The sequence below is a fragment of the Anomaloglossus baeobatrachus genome (assembly GCF_048569485.1).
Source record: "Anomaloglossus baeobatrachus isolate aAnoBae1 chromosome 5 unlocalized genomic scaffold, aAnoBae1.hap1 SUPER_5_unloc_27, whole genome shotgun sequence".
NCBI classification, from domain to species: domain Eukaryota; kingdom Metazoa; phylum Chordata; class Amphibia; order Anura; family Aromobatidae; genus Anomaloglossus; species Anomaloglossus baeobatrachus.
Window position 1 is genome coordinate 1,440,837 of NW_027441803.1, and position 9,912 is coordinate 1,450,748.

Sequence of the window (9,912 nt, forward strand, 5' to 3'; positions counted from 1 at the left end):
CTCCCGGAGAGATGTGGCCCCTCATCTGCCTGTTAGCCACCCAGACCGAGACCTGGAGCCCGGAGAAATGGTCTCTTACACCGGCACTGCGGAGAAAGGGGGCGGTTCGCCCTCGATGTGAAGAAGTGGGTGAAGATGGATGCCCAGCGGCACACCCACCCCTCTCCGCCATCTTTACCCGAAGAAGCAGATGAGTAGGTAGCGAAACCCGGCTACCCCAGAGTGAGTCCCCGTTGGGACCGTACACCGTTTACAGTTAAAAAAAAAACAAAAAAAAGTTACAGTGTTTTGAAAAAGTTTAAAAATGGACCACGGATTTGGACTGGAAAGCCAACCCAAAAACTCTTGGGCCTTGTAAATAGCCCCTGACAACCCTTCTCACCCTGCTGCAGTCTCTGGAGAGGCTGATTGGAGGAAGGGCCTATGGTAGAGTAGGCAAAGGCCCAGTCACCATAGAGACCGGTGACTACCCTCCAGACCAGGGGTCCCGGACTTGGGGCCCGTGACAAAAGACTGTCGGGTAAGGAACTTTTTACCCGACCCGTAAGGGCAACACCAAGACCTGTCCTGGACTTGGGCAAGGGGTGTGCACCAGTGCTTAGCGGTGCCACCAGTGGGCAGGTTGTTTTGGTTGGGGGTGAGGTGAGAAGGACCCGGACAGTCCCGTCCCAGTTTTAAATGTTATTGATTGCTCTCAGTGAGAGAAACAAAATTAAAATTTTGTAGTTGTGATACCTTTTAATGGCTAACTAAAATAAAATGATGTTACAAAGGAAGCTTTCGAGACATCTCAGGTCTCTTCCTCAGGCATGGTATGACAAAATATCTGAAGAAACACATATATATACATAAAACAAGGCAGAGGGATGCATGGTAAAAGGACATTTAAATAAACAAACACTGAGCTTAAGGCCACGTCACACTAAGCAACATCGCTAGCAACATCGCTGCTAACGAACAACTTTTTTGACGTAACAGCGATGTTGCTGTGTGTGACATCCAGCAACAACCTGGCCCCTGCTGTGAGGTCGTTGGTTGTTGCTGAATGTCCTGGACCATATTTTAGTTGTTGCTCTCCCGCTGGGAAGCACACATCGCTGTGTGTGACAGCGACAGAGCAACAACTAAATGTACAGGCAGCAGGAGCCGGCTTCTGCGGACACTGGTAACCACGGTAAACATCAGGTAACCAAGAAGCCCTTACCTTGGTTACCCGATATTTACCTTAATTACCAGCGTCCGCCGCTCTCACACTGTCAGTGCCGGCTCCCTGCTCTCTGCACACGTAGCCGGAGTACACATCAGGTAATTAACCCGATGTGTACTCTGCTAGGAGTATCTGAGGGCCTGGCTGTAGACAATGGACTTTTTAATGTGTTTGGGATGGAAACTGTCCCATCTGAGGTATGTGGGACGGTCAATAGGCTTCCAATACACTGATGTCTGGATTGAGCCATTTTGAATTTTTATGGTGGTATCCAAGAAGTTGATTTCTGTTTTTGGAGCGGTCCAATGTCAAGTTTATCGTTGGATGAAATGCATTGAATTTTTTCATGGAATTTTAGAAGCTCTTGCTCAGATTCTGTCCTCATTATTAAGATGTCATCTATGTAACGGAAATAGGACAGTTTCCATCCCAAACACATTAAAAAGTCCATTGTCTACAGCCAGGCCCTCAGATATAATCATATCTGTTCCAGCCCAGCAGACAGGGATGAACACTTAACCCATCTTAAAAAGACATTTTTAAACCAAGGCTACCACCCCACCTCCATTGATGATCAGATCATTAGAGCCACAAGGACCCCTAGAAGTGAACTGCTTCAATACAAACAAAAAGAGGAAAATAGTTGAGTACCTCTGGTAGTGACCTACAACCCACAGCTTGAGGTACTGAGAACGGCCAAGAAACTTCACCACATTCTACACAAGGACAACCGGTTAAAAACAATATTCAAAGATCCTCCATTGCTGTGCTACAGGCAACCTCCTAATTTAAGGAGTATCATGATCCGAAGCTCAATGCCCTCAGACACACCAAGAGGAACTTATCCTTGCAATGTAAAGAGCTGCAAAACCTGCACTCATGTAGAGACCAAAGACCGGATACAGATCCCTAACACACAGAAGGACTATAAGATTCCCGGGACATTTATACATGTTCCCCTTCCAACGTGGTGTACTTAATCCTGTGCACTATATGTCCTATTGGGGGCCTCTATGTTGGAGAAACAGGACAGAGACTGAGAGCAAGGATGAGATCTCACCGCCACACAATAACAGACAAAAAAACCCAATTACCTGTGGCCAAACATTTCTGTGCTCCAGGACACAACATAAACCACATGAAAACTATCATATTAAAAGGCAAATTCAGATCACAGAGCCATCCTAGGGTCTGGGAATACAAATTTATCACGTTTAACTCTTTGGACACAGGACTCAACCTCTCAGGAGGATTTATGACCATTATAAAATCTGAGGAGTCTGCTCCAGAGACTGCTAGGGCACCATGCCTCTGATCCTACATAGATATTGGGACAATAAAACTCACACTACTAATCAAAGCTAATTAAGGATTCACTCTCTAAAGCTAGGGTCACACGTAGCGACGCAGCAGCGATCACGACGACGATCTGACCTTATCAGGATCGCTGCTGCGTCGTTACATGGTCGCTGGTGAGCTGTCAAACAGGTAGATCTCACCAGTGACCAGCCCCCAGCCAGCAGCAACGCATGGAAGTGATGCTGCGCTTGGTAACTAAGGTAAATATCGGGTAACCAAGGAAAGCACTTCTCTTGGTTACCCGATATTTACCTTGGTTACCAGCGCACACCGCTTAGCGCTGGCTTCCCTGCACACCTAGCCACAGTACACATTGGGTTAATAATCAAACCGCTTTGCTTATTTACCCGATATGTACTCCGGCTACGTGTGCAGGGAGCCGGCACTGATAGCGTGAGAGCGGCGGACGCTAGTAACCAAGGTAAATATCGGGTAACCAAGGAAAGGGCTTCCCTTGGTTACTCGATATTTACCTTGGTTACAGCTTACCGCAGGCTGTCAGAAGCTGGCTCCCTGCACATTCAGTTCGTTGCTCTCTCGCTGTCACACACAGTGATGTGTGCTTCACAGTGGGAGAGCAACGAGCAAAAAATGAACCAGGACATTCAGCAACGAGCGGCGACCTCACAGCAGGGGCCAGGTCGTTGCTGGATGTCACACACAGTGATGGTCGCTGCAACGTCACAGAAAATGGTGACTTATCAGCGACGTCGTCGTCGCTGTCGTTGTGTGTGACATGTCCTTAAGGTCAGTGTTTGTTCATTTAAATATAAGAATAAGGCTGCACATCAAACTTGGATAATGGTATAATGCCTCAAGCATATGGAAAAATATTGGAATATACAATGAAAAATGCTACTTGCTAATTTGAACATGTGAATAATGAATTGCATACCTGCCATGAATATTAGGAAAAAGGAGATATTTAGCAATCGCATTGATCAATGTAACTGAGCCCCAAGGCCTCGTCAAGGCATATCTCTATATTGGGGTCCCTAGCTCTATGACCCTAACTGTGTGTCATCTCATTGCAATTAAAAACTGCTATGGGTGGAGAGGGGTAACTAAGGACTTTCTTATATAGGAGATGGAAAAAACATGGCCGAAAGGGGCGGAGCTGTGTTCACATTCAGAAAAAAAACTACATATAACTGAATAGGATAACTGAAGTGAGCACTAATATATATATGAGTGCAAGCCAAAAATACATACTATATATAAGAATAAGGCTGCACATCAAACTTGGATAATGGTATAATGCCTCAAGCATATGGAAAAATATTGGAATATACAATGAAAAATGCTACTTGCTAATTTGAACATGTGAATAATGAATTGCATACCTGCCATGAATATTAGGAAAAAGGAGATATTTAGCAATCGCATTGATCAATGTAACTGAGCCCCAAGGCCTCGTCAAGGCATATCTCTATATTGGGGTCCCTAGCTCTATGACCCTAACTGTGTGTCATCTCATTGCAATTAAAAACTGCTATGGGTGGAGAGGGGTAACTAAGGACTTTCTTATATAGGAGATGGAAAAAACATGGCCGAAAGGGGCGGAGCTGTGTTCACATTCAGAAAAAAAACTACATATAACTGAATAGGATAACTGAAGTGAGCACTAATATATATATATGAGTGCAAGCCAAAAATACATACTATATATAAGAATAAGGCTGCACATCAAACTTGGATAATGGTATAATGCCTCAAGCATATGGAAAAATATTGGAATATACAATGAAAAATGCTACTTGCTAATTTGAACATGTGAATAATGAATTGCATACCTGCCATGAATATTAGGAAAAAGGAGATATTTAGCAATCGCATTGATCAATGTAACTGAGCCCCAAGGCCTCGTCAAGGCATATCTCTATATTGGGGTCCCTAGCTCTATGACCCTAACTGTGTGTCATCTCATTGCAATTAAAAACTGCTATGGGTGGAGCGGGGTAACTAAGGACTTTCTTATATAGGAGATGGAAAAAACATGGCCGAAAGGGGCGGAGCTGTGTTCACATTCAGAAAAAAAACTACATATAACTGAATAGGATAACTGAAGTGAGCACTAATATATATATGAGTGCAAGCCAAAAATACATACTATATATAAGAATAAGGCTGCACATCAAACTTGGATAATGGTATAATGCCTCAAGCATATGGAAAAATATTGGAATATACAATGAAAAATGCTACTTGCTAATTTGAACATGTGAATAATGAATTGCATACCTGCCATGAATATTGGGAAAAAGGAGATATTTAGCAATCGCATTGATCAATGTAACTGAGCCCCAAGGCCTCGTCAAGGCATATCTCCTAATATTCAAGTAGCATTTTTCATTGTATATTCCAATATTTTTCCATATGCTTGAGGCATTATACCATTATCCAAGTTTGATGTGCAGCCTTATTCTTATATATAGTATGTATTTTTGGCTTGCACTCATATATATATATTAGTGCTCACTTCAGTTATCCTATTCAGTTATTTGTTCATTTAAATGTCCTTTTACCATGCATCCCTCTGCCCTGTTTTGTGTATACATTTGTGTTTCTTTAGATATTTTGACAAAAAAGACTGACTGCACTCCTCGACCTGACGTGTGAACAGGTGCATAACTGAACATGACATAAAATACAAAAAAAAAAAAAAAAAAAAAAAACAAAAAAAAAAAAACAGTTTGCACTCTGATAATGCTAAAGTATGGAAACCATGAATATGTGAACATGGATCTGCATTACTGCTAAGGAAAATCTGAGAAAAATATGAGATATTTAGCATATATAAATGGCCATTTGTATATCTGCCCAGTTGCCCCTTCACGGCATATCTCGTAACTGGGTCCCTGACGCTATGCTGAAGCCTCTCTCTAGGTTAAAAACCTCCTGTGTATGGGCAAGTAGGAACCTGCTATATAGGATAAGATTACCTGTGGCAACTGGGGGAAGGGTGCACGGTCAGAAGGTATGACCCTCTTCATATAGACAAAAAAGACTGACTGCACTCCTCGACCTGACGTGTGAACAGGTGCATAACTGAACATGACATAAAATACAAAAAAAAAACAGTTTGCACTCTGATAATGCTAAAGTATGGAAACCATGAATATGTGAACATGGATCTGCATTACTGCTAAGGAAAATCTGAGAAAAATATGAGATATTTAGCATATATAAATGGCCATTTGTATATCTGCCCAGTTGCCCCTTCACGGCATATCTCGTAACTGGGTCCCTGACGCTATGCTGAAGCCTCTCTCTAGGTTAAAAACCTCCTGTGTATGGGCAAGTAGGAACCTGCTATATAGGATAAGATTACCTGTGGCAACTGGGGGAAGGGTGCACGGTCAGAAGGTATGACCCTCTTCATATAGACAAAAAAGACTGACTGCACTCCTCGACCTGACGTGTGAACAGGTGCATAACTGAACATGACATAAAATACAAAAAAAAAAAAAAACAGTTTGCACTCTGATAATGCTAAAGTATGGAAACCATGAATATGTGAACATGGATCTGCATTACTGCTAAGGAAAATCTGAGAAAAATATGAGATATTTAGCATATATAAATGGCCATTTGTATATCTGCCCAGTTGCCCCTTCACGGCATATCTCGTAACTGGGTCCCTGACGCTATGCTGAAGCCTCTCTCTAGGTTAAAAACCTCCTGTGTATGGGCAAGTAGGAACCTGCTATATAGGATAAGATTACCTGTGGCAACTGGGAGAAGGGTGCACGGTCAGAAGGTATGACCCTCTTCATATAGACAAAAAAGACTGACTGCACTCCTCGACCTGACGTGTGAACAGGTGCATAACTGAACATGACATAAAATACAAAAAAAAAAACAAAACAGTTTGCACTCTGATAATGCTAAAGTATGGAAACCATGAATATGTGAACATGGATCTGCATTACTGCTAAGGAAAATCTGAGAAAAATATGAGATATTTAGCATATATAAATGGCCATTTGTATATCTGCCCAGTTGCCCCTTCACGGCATATCTCGTAACTGGGTCCCTGACGCTATGCTGAAGCCTCTCTCTAGGTTAAAAACCTCCTGTGTATGGGCAAGTAGGAACCTGCTATATAGGATAAGATTACCTGTGGCAACTGGGGGAAGGGTGCACGGTCAGAAGGTATGACCCTCTTCATATAGACAAAAAAGACTGACTGCACTCCTCGACCTGACGTGTGAACAGGTGCATAACTGAACATGACATAAAATACAAAAAAAAAAAAACAGTTTGCACTCTGATAATGCTAAAGTATGGAAACCATGAATATGTGAACATGGATCTGCATTACTGCTAAGGAAAATCTGAGAAAAATATGAGATATTTAGCATATATAAATGGCCATTTGTATATCTGCCCAGTTGCCCCTTCACGGCATATCTCGTAACTGGGTCCCTGACGCTATGCTGAAGCCTCTCTCTAGGTTAAAAACCTCCTGTGTATGGGCAAGTAGGAACCTGCTATATAGGATAAGATTACCTGTGGCAACTGGGGGAAGGGTGCACGGTCAGAAGGTATGACCCTCTTCATATAGACAAAAAAGACTGACTGCACTCCTCGACCTGACGTGTGAACAGGTGCATAACTGAACATGACATAAAATACAAAAAAAAAAAAAAAAAAAAAAAAAAAAACAGTTTGCACTCTGATAATGCTAAAGTATGGAAACCATGAATATGTGAACATGGATCTGCATTACTGCTAAGGAAAATCTGAGAAAAATATGAGATATTTAGCATATATAAATGGCCATTTGTATATCTGCCCAGTTGCCCCTTCACGGCATATCTCGTAACTGGGTCCCTGACGCTATGCTGAAGCCTCTCTCTAGGTTAAAAACCTCCTGTGTATGGGCAAGTAGGAACCTGCTATATAGGATAAGATTACCTGTGGCAACTGGGGGAAGGGTGCACGGTCAGAAGGTATGACCCTCTTCATATAGACAAAAAAGACTGACTGCACTCCTCGACCTGACGTGTGAACAGGTGCATAACTGAACATGACATAAAATACAAAAAAAAAAAAAAAAAAAAAAAACAGTTTGCACTCTGATAATGCTAAAGTATGGAAACCATGAATATGTGAACATGGATCTGCATTACTGCTAAGGAAAATCTGAGAAAAATATGAGATATTTAGCATATATAAATGGCCATTTGTATATCTGCCCAGTTGCCCCTTCACGGCATATCTCGTAACTGGGTCCCTGACGCTATGCTGAAGCCTCTCTCTAGGTTAAAAACCTCCTGTGTATGGGCAAGTAGGAACCTGCTATATAGGATAAGATTACCTGTGGCAACTGGGGGAAGGGTGCACGGTCAGAAGGTATGACCCTCTTCATATAGACAAAAAAGACTGACTGCACTCCTCGACCTGACGTGTGAACAGGTGCATAACTGAACATGACATAAAATACAAAAAAAAAAAAAAAAAAAAAAACAGTTTGCACTCTGATAATGCTAAAGTATGGAAACCATGAATATGTGAACATGGATCTGCATTACTGCTAAGGAAAATCTGAGAAAATCTGAGAAAGATTTTCCTTAGCAGTAATGCAGATCCATGTTCACATATTCATGGTTTCCATACTTTAGCATTATCAGAGTGCAAACTGTTTTTTTTTTTTTTTTTTGTATTTTATGTCATGTTCAGTTATGCACCTGTTCACACGTCAGGTCGAGGAGTGCAGTCAGTCTTTTTTGTCTATATGAAGAGGGTCATACCTTCTGACCGTGCACCCTTCCCCCAGTTGCCACAGGTAATCTTATCCTATATAGCAGGTTCCTACTTGCCCATACACAGGAGGTTTTTAACCTAGAGAGAGGCTTCAGCATAGCGTCAGGGACCCAGTTACGAGATATGCCGTGAAGGGGCAACTGGGCAGATATACAAATGGCCATTTATATATGCTAAATATCTCATATTTTTCTCAGATTTTCCTTAGCAGTAATGCAGATCCATGTTCACATATTCATGGTTTCCATACTTTAGCATTATCAGAGTGCAAACTGTTTTTTTTTTGTATTTTATGTCATGTTCAGTTATGCACCTGTTCACACGTCAGGTCGAGGAGTGCAGTCAGTCTTTTTTGTCTATATGAAGAGGGTCATACCTTCTGACCGTGCACCCTTCCCCCAGTTGCCACAGGTAATCTTATCCTATATAGCAGGTTCCTACTTGCCCATACACAGGAGGTTTTTAACCTAGAGAGAGGCTTCAGCATAGCGTCAGGGACCCAGTTACGAGATATGCCGTGAAGGGGCAACTGGGCAGATATACAAATGGCCATTTATATATGCTAAATATCTCATATTTTTCTCAGATTTTCCTTAGCAGTAATGCAGATCCATGTTCACATATTCATGGTTTCCATACTTTAGCATTATCAGAGTGCAAACTGTTTTTTTTGTATTTTTTTTTTTTTTTTTGTATTTTATGTCATGTTCAGTTATGCACCTGTTCACACGTCAGGTCGAGGAGTGCAGTCAGTCTTTTTTGTCTATATGAAGAGGGTCATACCTTCTGACCGTGCACCCTTCCCCCAGTTGCCACAGGTAATCTTATCCTATATAGCAGGTTCCTACTTGCCCATACACAGGAGGTTTTTAACCTAGAGAGAGGCTTCAGCATAGCGTCAGGGACCCAGTTACGAGATATGCCGTGAAGGGGCAACTGGGCAGATATACAAATGGCCATTTATATATGCTAAATATCTCATATTTTTCTCAGATTTTCCTTAGCAGTAATGCAGATCCATGTTCACATATTCATGGTTTCCATACTTTAGCATTATCAGAGTGCAAACTGTTTTTTTTTTTGTATTTTATGTCATGTTCAGTTATGCACCTGTTCACACGTCAGGTCGAGGAGTGCAGTCAGTCTTTTTTGTCTATATGAAGAGGGTCATACCTTCTGACCGTGCACCCTTCCCCCAGTTGCCACAGGTAATCTTATCCTATATAGCAGGTTCCTACTTGCCCATACACAGGAGGTTTTTAACCTAGAGAGAGGCTTCAGCATAGCGTCAGGGACCCAGTTACGAGATATGCCGTGAAGGGGCAACTGGGCAGATATACAAATGGCCATTTATATATGCTAAATATCTCATATTTTTCTCAGATTTTCCTTAGCAGTAATGCAGATCCATGTTCACATATTCATGGTTTCCATACTTTAGCATTATCAGAGTGCAAACTGTTTTTTTTTTTTTTTTTTTTTTTTTGTATTTTATGTCATGTTCAGTTATGCACCTGTTCACACGTCAGGTCGAGGAGTGCAGTCAGTCTTTTTTGTCTATATGAAGAGGGTCATAC